This window comes from Mastigoproctus giganteus, chromosome 2 (assembly GCF_048544385.1).
Source record: "Mastigoproctus giganteus isolate SK-2022 chromosome 2, ASM4854438v1, whole genome shotgun sequence".
NCBI classification, from domain to species: domain Eukaryota; kingdom Metazoa; phylum Arthropoda; class Arachnida; order Uropygi; family Thelyphonidae; genus Mastigoproctus; species Mastigoproctus giganteus.
The window spans coordinates 214,247,075-214,268,669 of NC_143576.1; the positions used below are offsets into that span (position 1 = coordinate 214,247,075).

The 21,595-nt window shown below is 36.5% G+C and overlaps 1 protein-coding gene across 2 annotated transcripts in view; it reads right to left on the reverse strand.

Moving 5' to 3' along the window:
- Positions 1 to 21,595, reverse strand: part of LOC150090074 (uncharacterized) — an 82,860-nt gene that overhangs the window by 17,994 nt on the left and 43,271 nt on the right. The window contains exon 1 of one of the 2 annotated variants that reach the window (XM_090389746.1): positions 18,092 to 18,588. The exons of the other annotated variant lie outside the window; for it this stretch is intronic. The gene's annotated coding sequence lies outside the window, so the exon portion shown is untranslated. Of the gene's footprint in view, positions 1 to 18,091; positions 18,589 to 21,595 lie in introns of those variants that run through there. 2 annotated transcript variants of the gene reach the window in all.

A 21,595-nucleotide genomic window follows, 5' to 3' on the forward strand; every position in this document is an offset into this window, starting at 1 on the left:
AATTTATAGAAATTGCATTATGCGAATACCAATAACGAATCTGTAACTGTCTAAAATACAATTAAACATTAGTTGAAATAAATAATTAAAAAAAATAATATTTTACAATAGATAAACACTTTAAATGGCAGAATTAGTTTTGTTTTTTTTTCCTTTTAATTGTAAAGTTTAATTACCTGATTAAATAGATAAATAAATAAATCAAAGTTTACCAATAAGCATTTAGTAATTGTACATTGAGAAACACGATTTCTCCTTTAGACAATACTGAAAAGCCACTCGAAAGCGAAATAAATATTTTTTTAAACATCACTTCCGTTCTTTCTGTTTTTTTTTTTTTTTATAAAAGAACGAAGAGCAATGTTTACGGGTACTAATTTGAATTACGGGAAGAAAGACGAGATGACTGAGATAGAGTTTCGTAGTCGTCCAAATGCACAATCTAAGCCAGCTGTTTGCTCTCGGTTTTCACTAGGTTTGAAAGGCTTGACCTCTGAGATTCGATAGCGCAAAGGCCATACCCAAGCTGTGCAAAGAAGATGATATACATAACACCCACCATCATTAACTTCAACCACTGGAAAAATGTCAGGCAATGAAAGGAAGTCGGAAGTTAAGGTTGCCCTGGATGAAAAATCATGCAGAATGAATTTTGTCAAGTTTAAATATTCATTGAGAGATGGCTTACGCTCTGAAAATTCTAGATTCTTGGCTTAAACAAAAACGAATTCAAAAGAAAATGTTGTGTTGATCAGATTAATTTAATTAGAAGAATTATTTGTGAAAAACGGGACTTTCTCCTTTATATTCAGCACCGTTTAATTATGATAATTTCCACATATTTAAAAGAATGAATTATGAAAATCCGGGAAGTTTTCTCGTATTCTACTGAATTTTTATTTTTATTTATTTATTGAACGGTAGGATTGGTCTTAATGCTCACATGTGACAATCGGAACGAGTTTCATTTTACCATGAGTTGCCTTGATATTGTACTGGCAGTGTCTATTCCAGTGTAACATCATATTTGTGTAAGATTTGCCCATATTGGGTGATATGTTTTCTACGCTTGTGGCTTAATATTATGCATTAAAATGACACCATAGTTACACCTAAATCAACAGTGAGAAGTGTCCACGATGCAAATACAATCGATCGTTAACTCTCCTCTGTCAATCTCTATGCTCAAAAATGCTCCTGTTTATAAACAGGAGCATTTTTGGATTAATGGCATCATTTCCAAGATGTAGAGCGAAAGATTTATAACGTTACTGCCTGCTCTTGGACAAATTTTAACAATATCTTTGCCCATAGACTAGACCCATCCTCTTGAATAGTATAATGGCCTAGTTTGGCCTGGGTCCCATCAACATTTTTATAACAAAAAAATCATAAAATAATTGTGTCCGATGATCTGTTGAAAAATTGACAAATGCTTCTAGCAATTAAAAATAACTATATGCCTGTCTTCAGTTATTTTGCTTCCAAAAGAGGGACTCTGATTTATACGTACAGTATTACAAAGCAATTTTTTAGACCACACAATTTACCACACGTGTGGTCCATAATCCGCATCATAATTTAAAAGCGCGCTACATAATTTTGAAGATCTTGCAGGTAACTTACACAGATTTAACGAATTAACGTTTTTATTTTATTTTATTTTATTTTTATTTTTTAGCCCAGACAAAGACCAGTTTGGCAAAAGCCATAAACCCATATATTTTTATTTGGAACTATAACAGATATAATTATCTTCTTAAAAGGATTAATCATCCGCCAAGCAGTTTTCTGAAGAATATTTTAAGTTCACAAAAGCTCTATGAAAACATGTCGGCAGAGGACACGAACTGCTTTGATGTACCATGGGTTACCTTGTTCTTCCAGAGCCGAGAGAAACGTCAATCAGGTGCAAGGAAATCAAAGAGATGATCGCTAGAACTTCAATTATCCGATCTTCGGTTAAACTGGTGATTAGATCCTATCGATAATGAGACGAATACTTTTCTTGCACATTTTAGAACTTGCTGACTGAAAATCCCAGAGTGCCTGAACATTCCATCCCCAATGAGTTTCCATCCGGAAAAATCCTCTGATCTCTTCGCTGCCAACTTCTTCTAATGGGGATTTCAAAAGACTTTTTAGAAAAATATCAGGAAGTTGTTTTGGAGTCCTGCAGCTACTGGTGAAGATTAAAATAGTCTTCATATGCCACTTTGTCAAAACACCAGTGGGTTTTATTTATTTAGAAATAAAATGTGTTTATAATTTGCGACACTTCTATACAGTTAATCATTGATACTGTATATACAAGTATACTAAAAATTGTTTTAACTAATCAAAGTCTTTGAGGGCCCACCTCAAATTCCATCATGACCCACCGGTTGAAAAACCAAATTAAAAACTAAAGATTAAAATCATGAGAGGGGCATATATGGGTCGACTGCTGAGATAAATCACACTGGCCAAAGTGGAGCAACCTGGCATGCACAGATCAAGGGTTACACAAAACAGACCTAAGAATGTGTGATCTGGAGTAGCAACGCACTGAAAGTTTACTGTCGAAACTACAAAATATAAGCGTTTTATGGCATCCTTCACACTTCTCGGTCATTTTAGTGTGACATAAATCCCCTGTGCACTTTTTACTACAAGCGAGATCTCTCTCTTCTGTAAGCCGATACTTTCTCCGAATGTCTGAACCTAAACATTCGTTCCTCTTTTCCCACTGGCTGGCTGGAGAATGTCAGCAACCACGAGCTACACCTCCTCCCCCTCCCTCCTTCGCCCTATACCACACAAGCAAAACGGGCCAGCCATCGTATAAACAGTACCATCTTCATGCTGACTTTAAACAGTGTCAGGAAAACCAGACGGACACCTGTTCTCTACAAACGATTTTTGAAGGTTCACAACCAGTCAAAACACCTCTGGGGTACAGAATGAATTACAGGCATGCCTTTTAGAGTTTTTTTTTTCCCCTGCTTTTAAATGTCAGGGTGAGTGGAATGAAAAATGACGCCAAACAACCTTGTAGCAAACATTTTTCGCGTGGCTGTGTCCTACTGAACTCTACCAAAGCATGGGTGTTAAGAAGGAATGGGCAAGTGATAATCTCGAATCAGAGACTACATAAGAATTTATATTCTACAAGATAAGATTTTTAATTGCTAGTGAAGAAAATAGTAAGCCAATATCTCGAAATGTCGAGTTATTTTGTGAAAGTTGGCAGGGATTCTCTCATCCGACCAATCTCCCACCCAGTACCATCGACTATTCTGAAACTTGTATTTATTTCGATGACATCAATTTGCGTTAAATTTTGAACACTAAGAGAACGTCTTCATATTCTACGCCATACTTAGATCTAAAAAAAAAAAAAAAAAAAAAAATCCCTCACAGCTTCCTCTAATAACGTCTAGATGGGGAAGAGGAGAATTTTGAAACCCTCTCCAAAGTAAACTTTTCTGGAGATAAGACAGGACTGCATATTTGAGAGGTTGACGTTAACTAACTTCTCTTACCACAATTGGACAGAAACCCGGAATTCAACCTTTAAAGAACTGATGATGGATATTTGAGAAGTTGTGGTTGTTTGTTCAAAGCATGGTTCGACGAAGAGGAAACTAGAATGCAGCGTACCATCGTCAACAAAAATAATGTGTCAGTTAATGTGAGATCATTAACTGACAAAGCCTAACCTAACTCTTCAATACTCGAGCATCTTTTATTGAAGATGTTTGGATGTAAAAAGTTGTCTTCTCTGCTAAATTTGTATAAGACGTTTTCGTAAAAAAATGATCCAACCCCCGAACCAGTTCATTTGACGTGCTCTGTATACTCCATAACGTATGAACACTGAGAGATACCATATCCAGTTGTGTCTTCGATAGCATATCTATACCGGTTGCTCAAAAGTTAGGTTACAACCATAAAATACACGATTTCAATGTTAATGTCTGGAACCACGAAATTCTTTTACCACATCTGGAAAGGAGAAAAGAAACACCTTTGGGAAGAAGGGCTGGTCGCTTCTCCCTTTTCGGAGAGTCTTTTTAAGTGATTACAGTAGTTACCATCATTAAGTTCCACCATTAACCACCAAAAATTCCATACTGGAATTTTTGCGATCTTAGAGGTACTCCTTTTTTTTTTTTCTTTTGTGGATCTGTCGAGTATTTTGACCACATTTTGTTTCACTTCACAAATCTTCGCCAACCACTGTTAAGCCAGCTTCCAGCCTTTAGTTCTGGCAACGAGACACGGTTATCATTATCCTCTGAAACTTTAAACTTTGCTTTAGAATTATGCTAAACAAGTTTTTGATGGTCGGAAGCAGACTCTGTCGCAACGTAATAAACCTCCAAGACTTCATCTAGCCAGTACTACATATCATCTGATTCTGCAGATTAATGGAGTTCTTGATAAATTAGAGTCACCCTTTAGGCCTCTGCTTAGCCCACTGCTGGAAACAGATTTATATGCACCTTAACCTGGATTTTCCCTGTTCCATCCTGCTGTTGTTGTTATTGGGTTTTAGGAGAATTAGCGACTGAGGCCCTTGTTCGGTGGTCGATTTTCTGTTTGCTGGACGAAAAACCATGCTACCCACATTAACTAACTCGGCTAGGCTACGTTGTGAAAAAGGCCCATAAAAATTCCTCTCGGTATCGACGGGACTCGAACCCAGGTCTTTTCCACCCGGAGGAGGGCGCCAATTCTACCAACTGTGCTACACACGAGGGCCCATCCTGCTGTCTACAAATCAATAAAATACTGAAGTTACTACTGGGATGTTGTCAATTTATGGTTCCTGGACTACAAGTTCTGTCCCTGACTTTGCTGGCTCAATACTAATTAGACATTGAAAGGAATTGCTGGCTCTCGGTCTCCCGAGCGGATTTTTTTTAGTTTTTTAATTTTTTTTATTTTGTTAACATCTTTTGGTTCAGAATCTTCGCTGGTAGCATTGAGAATTGGGTTCTCTGGGAAGGAGATTTATTGACATCTACTTAAAGCACTTACTGGTGTAAAGATTAATATAAGGATGAATTACATGCCCGCCTCTTAGTGGCAGGGAAGGGAGTCAAGGCGCAGCTTACCTAGTGTTTGGTACTTCCTGGCTATGGCTGTTCAACAACATAAACACATAACCTTACACAGTATTTGTTTCATAAATATGAGTTATTTGGACCTGAAATATAATACTGAAAAATCTGGGAATAAAAATTAAAGAGAAAGAGAAGTAAATTGATGCATTGTACGTCGGAACAAGGAATAAGCAATTTGAGGAAAATAATACTTTTTTTTTTTTTAAATCTAATGATAAACGGATTTAAAACAAATGAAATTTGATTAACACCCAGGCGTCTGTTTTGTGTTTTGTTCGCGAAGTGGTTGACCCCGTTCCGTAGAGAAGGTAATATGATCCCCACAGATGCTGTTGCTGTCACGTTCGTCTGTTGCTACGAAGCTCAATCCCTCCTAATCCAACCAAGCCTAAAGGCGAGCTTCCAACTAGGATATTAACATGACGTGACAAGAGAAGTTACCAGAGATCTCGTAAAGATAAAAATAAAATGTAATCCTAGGTACATGTGTAATAAGAATTATCGTTCTAATTATAATGAAAAAAAAAAAAACACTTTAGTTAATGTACGCATGTGTTACATTTAATTTGTCTGAATTTAATGAAATCTGGAAGAACTCAATAAATCGTTGCAAACAAGCTAAATACAGAATTTCATAAAAACTCAACCACTGGAAGTCGAGTTATTACATGCGGACGGACGGACCGACAAAGAAATAATAATTGCCGGTTTCCTATTTGCCCAATTTTAATGAAACGTAAAATTGCTCGATAATTTTATCTGAAAGAGGCAAATATAAAATTCTATAAAAACCCGTCCATTAGTAGGCTAGTCATTTACATGCAGACGGACGGACGGCCATGGTGAAGACAAAAGACACATGTATACTAACGCAGCGAATAACTAAATTATCCATTCGAAAATATTACCTCAGTAGTATACTGATATAACTGGATAAATCTTAATTTCTATTTTTATAACATGTTTAAGGATCTGTAATATTTCAGTTTTTCTGGAGTTCTGTAAAAGTTTTATTATTTGTTATCATTTATTTTACTGTATTTTATTATTATTATTTTTTTTCTTTTCTTTTGTAGGAACCGCCAAAAAGAAGGCCATCATTGCGCAATCTTCACGATTATTTTAGCTAATGAGTCAGACACAGCGATGATGCAACGGATCTACCACCCTCTTCTGATGGTGAAAAGAAATCAAAACACTGCCACTTCAGCAATTATATCCAATGACCAAATTTTATTTTTCATTTTGTTGTAATTATTTACAATGTAATTAGCAATTAATTACAATGCTAGTATTAAAGTACTAACTCTACATAGAGCTTATATACCCCCTACTGCTTCTAGGGAGCATAAGGCCACAAGGGGCCGCCTACTTCGCCTGTGCTTAAATCCGAATCCAGTTCAATAGCCTTTGGAATGTGTGACAAAACGAGAAAACTTTATGGAGAGCCTTCTCATAAGAATTTTGGTTCTCAGGTATCTCAATTTATATTCGGGGTCGCTCTGCGCATTTATATCCACCCACGGTCTGCCACTTATGTGAAAAACTTTTGACTGTGATTAAGTTTGGGAGAAGCAGAAATCGTTGCTATGGTTTCCAACAGCATGCCAGGTAAGCTAATCGTCGCTGGGATTTTAAACCAAATTACATGTATTGACACGAATCTGGTAGATGTGGGTGTGATAAAAAATAAAGTTGACAGCCAATCAATCCCTTCGGTGGACATGCGCAACAGTGTTTCTCTGTAAACACGTTTGGCAGCTAAATGTCAATTGAATCGACATTTATTACGTTACTACAATAGAATATTTAAAATTATATAAAATAAACTGCGACTCCATTAATTTGTTGCTTATATACATCCTCTTTTGGAGGATAGATGCTTTTTGAGGAGTATGTTTCTGCTTTCGATTAAGCAAGATAAAATCAGAATTCAAGAAGATGGCTAAACTTCAAAATAGGGTACGTACCTCCAGACATGGCGTTTAATATGGTGTTTTTTGTTTCATTCTGAACTAGTTAAAACTGTTTTAGTAATCTATAGTGTATCACGGTCAATCACTGCCGATAGTCTGGAGTTCGTACCCTATTCTGAAGTTTTACCATGAAGTTAATATAATGTCATACCTGATATTTCTAGCAGGACATCTCCTTTCTCCCGAACGATGTATAATTTGGCTAATACGTTCCAAAAATGTAACACAGTGTCAAGTCTCAGAAAGCAAAAAAACATTCTTTGATCTGGTAAAGAATGTTAGGGAGGGGGAGATAAGACAGATCCTAATTTCTGACTCAATTGTGTCTTATTTTTAAGTATGTTGCGTAGGCTACATAGCTGACAGGTCACCCCAGCCACCTGTGAACAATATGAGGTATTGCCTTGGCCTAAAACACTAGAAGTAAAATTGAGAACAAATGAAAAAGCGATGTGGAAACTGATTTCAACTCGAAATCAACAAAACGAACTTGTTGCCGGGTGAGGGTTATTCACCAAGAAACAGGTTCTTATTCACTTTTTTTTTTTTTTTTCTTTTATGAAAAAGAAGTTCTATTGTCTTGTACAGACAACCAAACACGTTTGTTCAAACATTTCATCTTAAGGAGAAATCAGTTTAAGAAAACTTTTCTTAAGTCTGGAATAAAATGTAGTACGACTGGTCTACAAGTGAGTCGAGCATTTTCAGACTGATTTTTTTTTTTTTTAAATAAATCCCTGTTTGCTGGATTTCTGTTGCTCTAATTTTAATAAAAATTGATAAAGCCCGTCAAACTGCTCTAGAAAAGTGAAGTATAAAATGTCATAAAAACCATCCAGTGCAAGTCGAGTTATTACATGCGGACAGACGGACAGAGAAATAATAACTGTTGTATTTATATTGATCTGATTTTAATAAAATTCAGGAAGGCTCAACAGATCTTTCGAAAACGCCCAAATACGAAATTTCATGAAAATCCATCCACTGGAAGTTCAGTTATTACATGCGAACAGACGGACGGACATAAAAAAAATGAGATCCTCGCTGCAGGAGTCTTAATTTTTTATTTCTAAACTGGGATTAAAATGGCAATAGAAGGATGATGAATTAAGTCTTAGGTAGCTTTAAAAAATTACCATCCTAAAATACGCGCACGTTCACCCACTCAAATTCTAAGCAACCTACTTCTTTTGCAATTCTTCTGTCTTAAGACTGACAAATTACTTTAAGTAAGTTATTGTTGCGGTCATCTGGAGAATTTCCTTTGCCCTAGGACGGTTTTAATCCCAGAAATGGAAACTGCCAACGTCTAAGGTATGTGATAAGTGTGTTCGATACTTTCCTTTTCCCGTGATTACTACTACTCCTTAAGGCTATTTGTCAAGCAGTAAGGAAATGTTACATAAGAAACCTCCTTTCAGGAAATGCCAAGAACCGGTTGTTATTGAAAGCGGAACGAGAGAAAGCTAATTGTTCCTCTGTTATCCTCTAAATTAGGAGTGTATGTGGCATTTCCTGATGCCGAAATTGGCCCCAGAATGGACAGTAAATGACAGATGGGAGAATCGGAAAACAGAGTTGAAATGAAACACGAATGAACTGACAGTAATGGACAGGAGGAAAGATTTTTCTCTTTAAAAAATAAGTAACAGTTTAAAATTAAGAATTTTCTATGTAAGAACATGCAAATAAGTTGTCCTCCCTCCTTCACACTTTTCAACTTTAAATCCAGTATCACTTTGCAGCAAATTACATCGTGTTGGTTTTCAAGGGCAGAATCTTTTAAAGCCAGAGATTTTTTCTTTTTGTTGTTTTTTACTCCAAGGCCAGAATCGTTAATGTTATGACCTTTCTTATGCGTTCTGCCTAACCAGTTCTACTGTCTATAGCATCATCGCTCTGACAAATACCTTGTACTTCTACAGCGACAAACAGGGTAGTTTTCCAGTTGCAACTCTGTTAGTAATAACCTTACACGAAGGCAAACTTTCAAAACATAGAAATGAAAGAGTGAACGATTTCAGATACACTGAATACAAAATTTAAGACAAAAAATAAATAACTCCATGCATTTTCATGGTTGGGTACGACACCACTGTACCTAAAATGTCAGATATTATACTGGATGTATGGTTAATGGTCTATAATAGCAGAGCCATTTGAAATACAAACTATCGATACAAAAACTGGCCTTGATACTCAATTACCATCCTGGCTCAAGAATACCAAGTAGTATTTAATGGTTAGATATCCAACTTTTTCAAGATGCAAACAGAAGTTCCTCTAGTTTCCTCCTTGGGCCCTCTATTTATAGAACATATTAATTAATGAACTGTCCTATAACGTTCGCTCTTTGATGGTTTTCCAAGTTCTCAGTACTGGTTCACTTGTGAAACATCAGAGAAGGATATCGCCAAATGAGGCTTACACTTTTAACTGCAAGGTCAGCAAACTCAGATCACTGACATAAGTGTTAAGATGGTAGTGTACAAGTCTATTTGGCGGTTCTCTGGGTAGCAAACGAACCATGGAACTTCATTTCGGAATTGCTTAGCCATATACGCGAATGAACTTAACTGAACTAATCATCCAGAACTCTTGGTGACAAGGTCGAAAACCAAGAACAGGAATTACTTCTACACAAAAACAAGGGAACACAATTTTCACTGATAGATACACTGCCATTTTTGTAGACCACTTCTGACTGCTTTTGAAACCACCGCTCGGTCTCAGATATTACTGTGCCATCAAGAGGAAAATTCTTGCCAAGCACAAAGAAGCTCGGGGATAGAAAGTGGGAGACGTATGTGGCTGAGGTTAGGAGAATATGGCAAATGTAACAAAATTTCAAAGCGACCTTGCCTTCTAGCCATTCATGTGTGTCCGTAATGAAATATGTCTCATCTACCCATGTGTATTTTGCCCATGAACTGCATGGTCGGTTTGCATGTTTTGCTGGAAGAAAAAACCAGAATTTTCGGGAGAAAAAACTAACACAGAGTGAAAAGAGCCCATAAATATTCCTTGCGTCATTGAAGAGCTTCCAACCCAAACCTTTTCCACCCGGTGTGGGGAAGAGAGTGATTATAATCACTGTGTTACCCTTGAAGACTGCTGTTTGGAAAGTAAAACATCCTAAACAGCAGAAAGTTGGATTTACTACTAGAACCTGGTTTCAGGTTCCAATGATAAGTCCAAATCTCAGTGCACAGTTTAATATTGTTACTTACGTCATAATGAGGGGCTGATCCAAAACTATCGAGACTGAATCCGTTAAAATTAAAACATTCTACTTAGAGGGATGGAAAGTTAATCTCCTTCACAGTAAATGACCTCTACCATTCTTCCCAATGGTGGAAGCACCTCATATTCAATTTTCGGAATTGCCAAAAGCTGTTCCATTGCATTTTACATAATTCTTCAAGTCCTTTGTCTCCTAAGGCTCTTTTTTCTTTCCTTAAACTTAAACGAAAGTCACAAGAGGCCTTTCATGATATTTTTAAGAAATTTTTATCAGTTTCCACACATTAATGTACATGCGTTGTTCTGTACCTTGAGGTATTATTAACTGCAACGCATCAGAAAACCACTTGATTTAAAAAGCTGAACACGAACGAATGAAGCAATAGAATGGAGTAAAAATGAAACGAATGAAACATTGTACTATTGACAATGTTGATACAAATAGGGGTCCCTCTCCAAAGAACTGTCATGGTTGGATATATCGTTGATTTTGGGGTTGGACGTGCCCGCTATGTGACTACCTGCGAAGGGATCCAGGTACTTTTCTGTTCCATTTCTATCTGTCTATCACTGAGTGTATGCATGGCTTTTACATCCCGCTGCTAAGGTGGGACACTATCACGTTTTTTGTTGGAATGGGTTTTTATTGACTATTATGGATAAACTGCTCCTTTTATTGCTATTTATGGGATTAGTAGGATAAAACTAATCAGATTAATGTATCCAAAGACAAACATATATAAATCAGCCATTTATAAAGTTGGCAAAGAAGTCAGTCACGATTACATCATTTCCTTGTGGTCGTCCCGGAATATAAACAGAAAATTCATTCAATTTAGAACTGACGTAACCGACTATCAACGCAGAGGTAAAAATGTACACACGTTCCAGTCCATATGATCGATAAATATGCTAATGTTCTTGTACACACTCATTTGTAAACTCATCTGAATCTTAAGTGGCTGTACCCGAGTATAAAGTGAAAATCTGTTTCAACTGTAGAAGCTGACCAACTCTTAGGAGTGTTTGAAAATATGGAGAGCCATCAGAGCGACAGTGGATGCAATCAAGAACGTGGTCAATGGGCACAGACAAGGGTAGGGATAGGTGATCTACACAGCGGGAAGGAATATTGCTCCGACTAAATATAAATGAATGAATATTCTCAATTCGCGATCTAATAATGATGACTCCATGTCTGGTTTATGAACAGCTCCAGTCCAGTCCTCTAGTCGATTGTTTATAATTACGTTAACAGTGATCGGATGTTTAATTTTTTTGTTGTTGCTCTATTCTTTCATTCAATCTATCTTTTACTGCCTCTTTTACCCTTCCTATTTTCATACTGCAGATGAGATCTCCTTGTACACCTCAAAATATTTACAATAACTGAATTACGACATGCCCTGTGAACAGAATATTCCTGAACCGACACTAAATTCGAATCCTCTGCAATTCCCTGTTTTCAAATACTTGTACAACTCAACCTTTTTTTAATCAGAAATCTGAACTGTGAAGGACAATTTATGCAGATCATGTCAAACTGTATGTAAACATGATTTAATAACAACTAAGCTGCCTTAGCGCGTGGTCCACACAGCCGACAAACCAATTAATCACATCCGAAGTCGAATCAATTAAGGACAGTTTAACGACATAATTTACGTGCGCGTTTTAAGCATCAACACATCTAAGGCCATGAGGCACCGGCATATTGTCTGTAAATTGTGTGTATTCTTCTGCAGTCGGTTAGCTGGAAGAAAAGCAAGGGTTTCCTGGAGGGAAAAGTATTCACCCCTTCCCTGAGACCGAATAACTCGGCCACATTGTTTTCACAATGTGGCTGAGTTAATAACCGCTGGGTAGCACCCAGCCGTTATAATCAAAGAATCTTAGAATCAAACGGAATGCAATGGAAAACGAAGAGGAAGAATTAGCAATGCATTTGCTCATCCCACGACGAAAAATGTAAAGTGGCCAGTAGTTGACGTACTCGACTTCTTCAGATCGTTTTCTTAAAAGCCAATCATAAATAACGCTTCCTCTTACCACGAAGGTCAGCACATTAATTATGCCTAATCTTATCGAATGTTTCATGATTGCGAAGCAATTTATTACTCCATCACGGAGGCAAGGGGTAATTAATTCTCTCCCTGCTAGTTTTGAATATGTAGATATGCAAATGGTTTCTTCGGAAACAAGAAACTGCATTGAGCAGAAAGTCGACGACATTTGTGAGATTTACTGCTCGGAGGAGAAGCTCATTAATTAATCAAAAATATTACTCACCATCCCAGCCCCAGAAGATCGATTATCCATTCAAAAACGACTTATGCAAAACCGAGTTACAAGTTGGACCATATACAGGATGAAATCGTACAGTCCAGAACGCACCTCTCAGAGGTTTAATTCTTTTCGCAGATAAACCAATTCTTTTCCTTTCTAATATTCGTGAAATATATTTCACAAATATACAAGGTTTCAGTTGCAATCTCAATGATGTTTATTTCCATCTACAATCTGCCAAACCCCACTTACTTTTTCTGATGGAATCTCAATTAACGGTTGCCTTCGCCATCACTCATTCCCTTCATTATAAATATACCCTTCTGGCTTGCACGCAGTACAAGGGGCGATTGTAACTGGCAATCAGCTGAATGAATAAATAAATAAAAATAATATCACTCAGAAGTTTCTGACCTTTCAAACTCGCCCCTCTTCAGTCCAATTTTCTTAACAGTGAATTTAACGTTCAAAACTTCAACGAACTTCAATTTTCTAGCCATATGGATCCAAAAGGTCGAAATGCTGAGATTTTGCGATTTGCAATGAGCTTGCACAGTTTGTTCATTTACCTATCAGAACACCAGGCAATTCTAACTACACCCAACACACTCGATCTTTTTCTCACCAAAAACTTTTCAAAATACAGAATTGATGTTACTTGTCCTCTACGTACGTCAGATCACAAATCTGGAATGGTCACTTCTTCCATGGCCATTCTCAGTCGTGATTTCTATTTCTCCTTCCCCTGATTGGACTTTTAAACCTTCTGGTCCTAATATTTGCTTATATCGTGTCAGATTCAACGACGAGGTCAGAGGAGTTTACAATTTTGACAACGAATACAATCATTAACCATATTTAACTGTCATGCGATTTGAACTACACTCGACTCACTCGGATAGGAGATAAAGCTTTTTATTTGTGAGATATTTCAAATCTCTTAATTTTTTGCCTGTATTCACAATGGTCGTAAATAAGTTATTCATAAATCCAAACTTGATTTGAAATGGATAAGAAACTAGCTTCTTTTCCGAATGAGTGGTTAAGCATTCTGGCCTGTGGCCAAAGCTGTTTAACAACTCTGTCTGTCCATACTTCCACCTCTGTTACATCCTGATGGTTTTACAGCATCCTCATCAAAAGATAAAGCTGATCTATTAGGATCTTACTTTTCCTCTAACTATTGCATCGATTGCTCTGGTGATCTTCCGCCAGGACATTAGAAGAATCCTGAATAATTTTAATGACAAGAAGTCACCAGGTCCTGATCGCATTTCTCCACTAACTCTAAAGAGCTGTACTCTCGACCTTGCTCTATTTTGTGTCGCTTTTTTTTTTCTTTTTTTTTTCTTTTTTTTACACACGTATTCCACTGTGTTTTTCCTTCTACGTGGAAATTTGCTAATATCCAGCCAGTTTCTTAAAGGGATATTAAATTCCTCCCCTCCAATTATCATCCCATTGTACTACCTCCTACTCTTTTCAAAGTAATGGAGAAATCCATCAACCACTAATTCATGCGCCATCTTGAAATCTTCCATCTGATCAACGATTGCCAATGTGGATTCCATCTGAGTTGCCTTTGGATAAAATCGATTGAAAGGTAAAAGAAACTCAGGAGTTGCTCTTGACGTTTCTAACCTTTCATCTTATAGATTTTCTTCCGCGTACTGCAACTCAGTAGCCAGTTGCCTCTCTGGCTGCTCAATGAAGGTTACAGTAGATGGCTCTCTGTCTTCGACTAATACTAGTGTTGCAAAAGTTCAGTTATTTCTCCACTCTTTTCTTCTTGTGCAATAATGACCTTCTTCCATGATGGAAATCTTGCCCACTTTTCTCCAACGGTAGCACCGTGATTATAATCACCATCCTCCAATACCTAGTGGAAAGGCCTTGGTTAGAATCCTGTCAATGATGCGAGGAATTTTTATGGGTTTTCTTTTTCACAACGTGGTTGAGTTAGCCCATCTCAGGAGAAGGTTTTATTATTTTTTTCTGGAAACTCTAGTTATTCGTCCAGCACACTGATCAAAGTGGGGACATTTGGTAGAATGTTCCAAACTCTTTGGCGCGACCTTCCATCATATGTACGTGTTCTCTGAAAATTACAACCTTAACGCATTATTGGATTTAAGATATATTTAAGTATTTAAGATGGCTGTTCATTAGGACACCCTATACGGATCAATAAATCGAAACCAAATTCCGCCCTAAAATCCTTGATTTAATTCTGTTGACTCACGAATACAAAATGGGAGAAAAAACAATAAAAAGTAAAATAAATATCCTTTTTTAAACCTCTTTTTCTATGAAACTTGTCTAACTGCTGAAAACTAGTAAAAGTTTTGTGTGTTACCATGTCAATGATCGCTCGTTCCAGTCTATTCGTTTTGACATTGAAAAATAAATAAATAAATAAATAAAATTCTTTCTTCCATTTATTTATTGATCTTCCTATTTTAAGAAAATATAAATCTAACAAACTTCTTATTGAGCATTTCGATGTGCTGAAAAGATTATTATTATGCATAAGGGCTAATTGAAAGCTTTCCCAAAGTATGGAGCTTGAAGCAAGTGGAGGGGCAGGGGAAGAAACAGGATCTGACACTGTTTTATAACAGCTGTTTCAGAAGAGCGAAAGGCCATGTGAAAACTTTGAGTGGGTAGGCCAAATTAATGACACAGGGAGATGGTCTGGAAAACTTTAAATTTCTCTTCTGCTAAAATATCCATTAAAACCTGACTTAAAGTCTAAGCGCTGGTTTTATCCACATCGTGGAGCTCTTCAATAAAAGCCATCACAATTTTGAAATTCCTCATCTTAGTTTTAAAGGAACTATTTATGAAAATAAATAAAATCCTCTTTTCTCAGTTGAAGGTTTCAGTACATCTCTTAAACTCAGGTAAGAAAGGCAAATACTTATGAATTTCAAGTGCGCCCGAAAACGTCTTATCATGACAGTGTTGAATTACGTGGCGGACAAACAAGGAAATGATCGTGCAATCTTATACGATGGGCCTCTCGTTTGTAGTCGCTAAAGACCATGACCCTAACGGAGAGCAAAGGTGACCCATCCGCATTTCAGCGTTCTATATTTAACTTATGCCCCATTATCTCAGTCTCAAGTATCTACCACCTCTTAACATTCGTTCGCAACTCGCAGTACAATATCTTTCTCCGTGTGAGGGTCTCTGGAAGCCATCATCATTTATTTCACATAGCCAGAAAGTTAAACAAAGCAAACTACTCTTTCTTTCATCTTTGCAGTATTAATTAACGATAAAAAATATTAAATTATCATAATCATTCAAATATAATAATCGTATAATGCTTATCTGGCGTCCGACGTGACTTAGATTAAATACCGTGCAGGTAGAGAATCCACAATCGCGTATTTGAGCCTGATTGTCAACACAAATACTCGTTTTAAAGTAGAAATCACTGTCAGCACCATGAAAACTATACGGTCAGTCCTTAAACGTTCTTAATTATTTCTACATTTATATATCGATTAACATTATAATACAAAAAAGTTAATTACTGAATAAATTTTAATATTTAAATATTACATATAAAATATATTTTATTAGATAAACCCACGTCGTTCAAAAATTCAGATCTTGGTTTTTTATAACTGGATTGCAGGTGGCGCTGATGGCAAAGGAATAGTGCATTATATTTATCGTTTTAGGCATTACATTCGTAATCCGTTATTTTATCACCACAATGCGCTATCTGCTGTTAACAATTGTAAGATGAAAGAAACGCCAATGTGTGAACGCGTATATCATCCACGTGACAAGCAGACAAGGCTTTCTATAAAACCAGAGACAGGCAAACTATAGGGAAGTTTTTGTTGCTCTTGGCCTGCTTCCATGTTATTATCTAAAGGAGAGGAAGGGGGGAGGGGGGGCTCAAGTTCAATGCCAACAACTGCTTTCAGAATTTACCTGTACATGGAGTTTTTGTACATGTGGTAAAGCGTCTACGCAATGTCTGTTAGCGATCCATTACACTTGTATAGGAAAGAGTGAAAACAGATCACTAAGCCTAATTAAATAGGCTTAGCGATAGGAAAACATTTGTGGTTCAAGCAAAATAATATTGTATTCCTCTCCTAAAATATGGCTGTTCAGCGCATTTTTAATTCTAAAAACCTTATATGATTTTTCCTATTAAAAGAAGAAAAAAAAAACCCCACTTTTGCTACTGTATTTGCGACCAAACGAACTAAAACATTTATCGTTTGGTTCACTTTTTTTTTTCGTTTGTTTTTCTGATCGTAATCTCATTAAAAAAACATAAAAAGTCAAAACACGCGTGCGCCGTTGATCAACAGCTCCAAGTGCCAAAATTATCATCTGGAATTTGTTTATGAAGTAACGGGTTTTTTATTTATATATTTTTTTTATATTATGGCTTCGTAAAATGCTTCTTTTCACGTGTCAATAATTAATGCTTCAATTTTAAATTCTTAATAATTATCTTTTAAACAGAAAATGTTTATAAAGAAAATACTTCTAAAAAAATTGTTTTTGTCATATTTATTAATTAAAAATCTCCTTTTGTTGATGTTAATTAAAACCGGCAGAGGGCGTACAATAAGCTGTTTTGTATATATGGTTCAGTATGCCACTGTTCACGCAATCTTGGATTTAAATTTTGGTATTTTTCGGTTTTCCAACTTCAACTAGTTCTCGGCGCAAAAATGGAGCTTCCGGAAACATCAATTACTTATTCCTGAGGGAAAATAAAATAAATAAATATTCTAAACGGAACATTACACTTTTTTCTTTTAAATTATAACATTACCTTAGAAAAAAAAAAAAAAAAAAAGACATGCCAAAAGACTAACTTAACAAACGACAAAGTAACTTATCGTCTGCTCTTCAGTTGACATAAAAAATGTCTGCTTCAATCAGCACGTGGTCAATGTTACTGGCTGCCTATTGCGATCTACCGAATAAATAAATAAAAATTCTAAATGGCAAATTACGAACAAAAATAAATAAATAAAAATCCATAGCGTAACGGATATGCCAAACGACTTAACAAAATAGCTTATCGTTTGCTCTTCAGCTTGACACAAAAAAATGTTGTCTGCTTCAATCAGCACGTGGCCAGTGTGATTGGCTGCCGATTGCAAGCTTCCTGCCCCAGCACGTCACACAAAAGTCAGCTTTTGCTATCAATATTATTATTAATTTAAAATAATTTAATTCCCTTAAAATCAATAAGTAATGTACGCCAATCTTACAGTTAAATTCTAACACTAAAACGCATAGAATCAACATAAACTGCGTATAAAGAAAAGTTGATACAAACCGCCAAAAGATAACTCTTTTTCAATTTTACTATTATTTAATCATTTTTATACACGTCAGGAAGATCCGATTAATAAATGGGGGGTGACAAACATCTTTTACAACTTACGGAAGAAGTCTATTATTTCAATAAAAACGTACAGTACTTACTTTGGCTTACAACTGATGGAAACTATTTCACCTCACTGACGAGCACATATAATTGTTGAAACGGACAAAGAGAACACACCGAGAAAAAGCCATAACACAATCGCAGACGAGAAAACTTTATAATGGACTTTCTGTGCCACTCATAATTTCCGTACTTAGCAAAGCATTGATAGACCTTATCCAGCAGCGTCTTGGACGGATGCCAATTTCCATTATCAGCCTCACAACCACCTTCCTCCTTTCGAAGTGCACCCTCCTACCCCTCTCATTTCACCACTCGGAACACACTGTCCGAGTACAAGTCGAAAAAATCAGCGGCGGATGACAGAAAACACGTCGCCACCACTTTCATCTCATTCTTTAGGCTTAATCCATAATCAGGTCCCCTTTGTGAGAAAAACGATTAACACGTGACGATCTATCTCGATGCGCAAGCGCGAGTTTTATAACAGGCGTCTGCTCATCAACCTCTAACAATGCTTGAAGGGGCGTCGAGCGCTAGCAGGACCGTGTACATGCGTTAGGCGGGAAAGAGTACAGCGTTTGCTCATGCCACCAGTATGATGATAAAAAAAAAAAGCACACATCGGCCTTGGCAGTGGTTGTTTTTTTCTTTTTTTTTTCCTTTTTTTTTTTTTCTGCGAGCAGGAATTGGACTGTGTCTTTGTTCTCCCGCACTTTCTTCGCTAATGTGCGCGTTCACTCGGTGAGTTCGCAAACTGTGTCATTCGTTGAAAGAGAGAGCGGTTTCGCGTAACCTACCCATTTACCTTCTTACGAAGTAAGGGTTATTTAAGAGCTCATCTGGGAAAAGACTCAGCTGCCCCATATTTGCAGGCTATTGGTCCGTTTAGTAGTGTGTGACGTAATAACCACCGACTATCGACTGAGAGAGGGCGAAGTTATACGTCTACATCGCCTTAAATTACTCGCTCTTCTAATGATTCACCGTTTGCTTCGAACTAACCCCCGGTCGAACACCTGGAATTTGTTAAGTAGTGCTTCATTGTAATGAAAATACCCGCTGTGCTTTATAATTTCATACAAACGCAATACTATTTGAACTAAACACTGAAAACTTACTTCCTCTATCTGTTACAACTAAATTTGTGGTATAAAATTAGCCTAGTCGCATTTTAAGGCCTACGTTTTGAAACGAGACGTGGTAGAGCGGTGGATGCGCGTATCTACAGCGATGTAGTTTGATTTTTTCCTTTTTTTTTGAAAAAGTCCGCTTAGTCTCTCATAAGTAATAAAAAATGGTTGGTTTATATATGAAAGTTTGTGATAAATGTTTGTAATAATTCAAAGTTTGTAACAATTTTATTGATAGCTTTGGTGTAAGAATTTATTATTATTATTTATTGTAATTAGGCAAAGGCCAATTAGTTCTCAATCAGGGTGAATGCGTCTCCTCAGAAGTGGGACGCACGAAGATTATTCTGCAAAGATTCAGCACATATACCACGATTTAAAAAAAATAATAAATAATAATAATAATAAATAAATAAAATACAAATCAGGGTCACCAGTGAAGAAAGGGATTAAGTTTGTTATGATCAAGAAGGGATGGCTTACTTTTATTCGCTCAAAATCAGGGATTCGTCACAAGAACAATGTTGAGAAACACTGGCTAAACATCGAACACTGAACATTGTCTTATTAAGCGCGTTAGCATATATGCATAATACGCATATTTCTTCATATCCGTCCGTTCGTCTGTCCACATGTAACAACTTGGCTCTCAGTCGACAGATTTTTACGAAATTTTATATTTATGCCTTCTAAAAAGATTTATTATTACTATTATTACTAAGAATTACTTTCTTTCTTCTTCTTCTTCTTCTTCTTATTATTATTATTCTTCTTATTATTATTATTATTATTATTATTATTATTATGGTGCAAGGACGCCTGAGGCTTTTGCTGCACCAGCCAAAAAAAAAAAAAAAAAAATCAGAGTTACCTTGAGAGAGAGAATGACAGAGAGAGAAGTAGAAGGGAATCGCCAAGAAAGAGAAGAATGATGATATCCAGGACCCTGGGTATGCCAAACCCATACTCACCAGATGTGGGCCCCTGGGTTTTATTATATCTTTGTCCGTCTGCCAACCCCCATATAATAACTCGACTCCTAGTGGATGGATTCTCTTGAAATTTTATATTTAACTCTTTTAGAACAATTTCCAAGCCATCCCAAATTTCATTAAAACGGACCAATAAAAATTCGGCAGAATTACTTTTTTTTTTTTTGTTACAAAATAACAAAAAAAAAATAAAAATAAAAATAAATAAATAAAATAACCTTGTTATTTTTCGCATTGCATAAACATTTCAAAATCCGATCCATAGACTGTAAATTAATGACTTTCTTAGCGCCCCCTGCTGAATTTTCTTCAGGTTTGAGAAAGCAACCGTTATTATTAAAAAAAAACACAAATAATACAATAAAAATATGACGTCACGTGGTTTATCTGTCACACTTATAATGGAACACACGTTGACGTATTGTCCAGAACAATAAAATAGTGAGAAAAAATCATTTCATAACATATAATTTACGTTAAAATATTAATATTATTATCAACGGCTGTTATACACCAAACAGGTTGTCGAAAATGTTAATTAAAAATAATAAAAATGCCCGCGTTTCAGACATGGCTGAAAAGTGGGATTTTGTTAGCGCGTGGACTTTGTAAAAGCAGAGAACGTAGAGACAAGCTGACCAAATTAGCAATACTGACGCAAGCCTTATTTATGGCAACGGCAAAACACTACTCTGCGAGCATGCGCAGTTCAATACATTAGCTCTTTGCTGCAACACGTGCGAACATAGTTGAGCTATGACATCATTTGAGGGCGCCTCGTGACGAAAGATGGAATCGACTGTTGGAGCTGTGAAACACAAACTACACATTATCGTTTTTCTATCGTTTTTAACTTTTCTACGAATCGCACCCATTTTTTTTTTTTTTTTATTGCTCGATTTTCTTTTGTGAACTGTGCCAGTGAATCATCGGCAATCATCGGTTGGTATAATAGGCGGAGAAAGAGTGTCGTAAAGGGATGGAACGAAAATAAAAATGATTCTTTACGAGTGCGTTTTAAAATTTGATGGGACTTGTAAATGTGGATCTGACTAATGTGGATGATTGTTACACCAACTTCCTCTCTCTCTCTCTCTCTTTCTCTCTCTCGCAATCTTTAATGTTACTCACGCGTGACACATACATTCGGCATTTCAACCCACTGAGTGCGAAGGGTGGGCGCTAATTTTTGGGAAGATGAATAATTTGCCGCATAATGCAGCCGTGGACAACGATGGAGCGTGCTGTTCGCTCGCACGGAATACCCGACAGTGTTTCGCAGTTTGAACTACAATCGGGCACTCGTCCACAGATAAATATTAAATAAAAAGTATTAATAAAGATATTGTTACCTGTGTTTCTTTCTCATTCTTCCTTTTCATTGTTTTATTGCAATCTCTCTCTTTTCACTATTCTC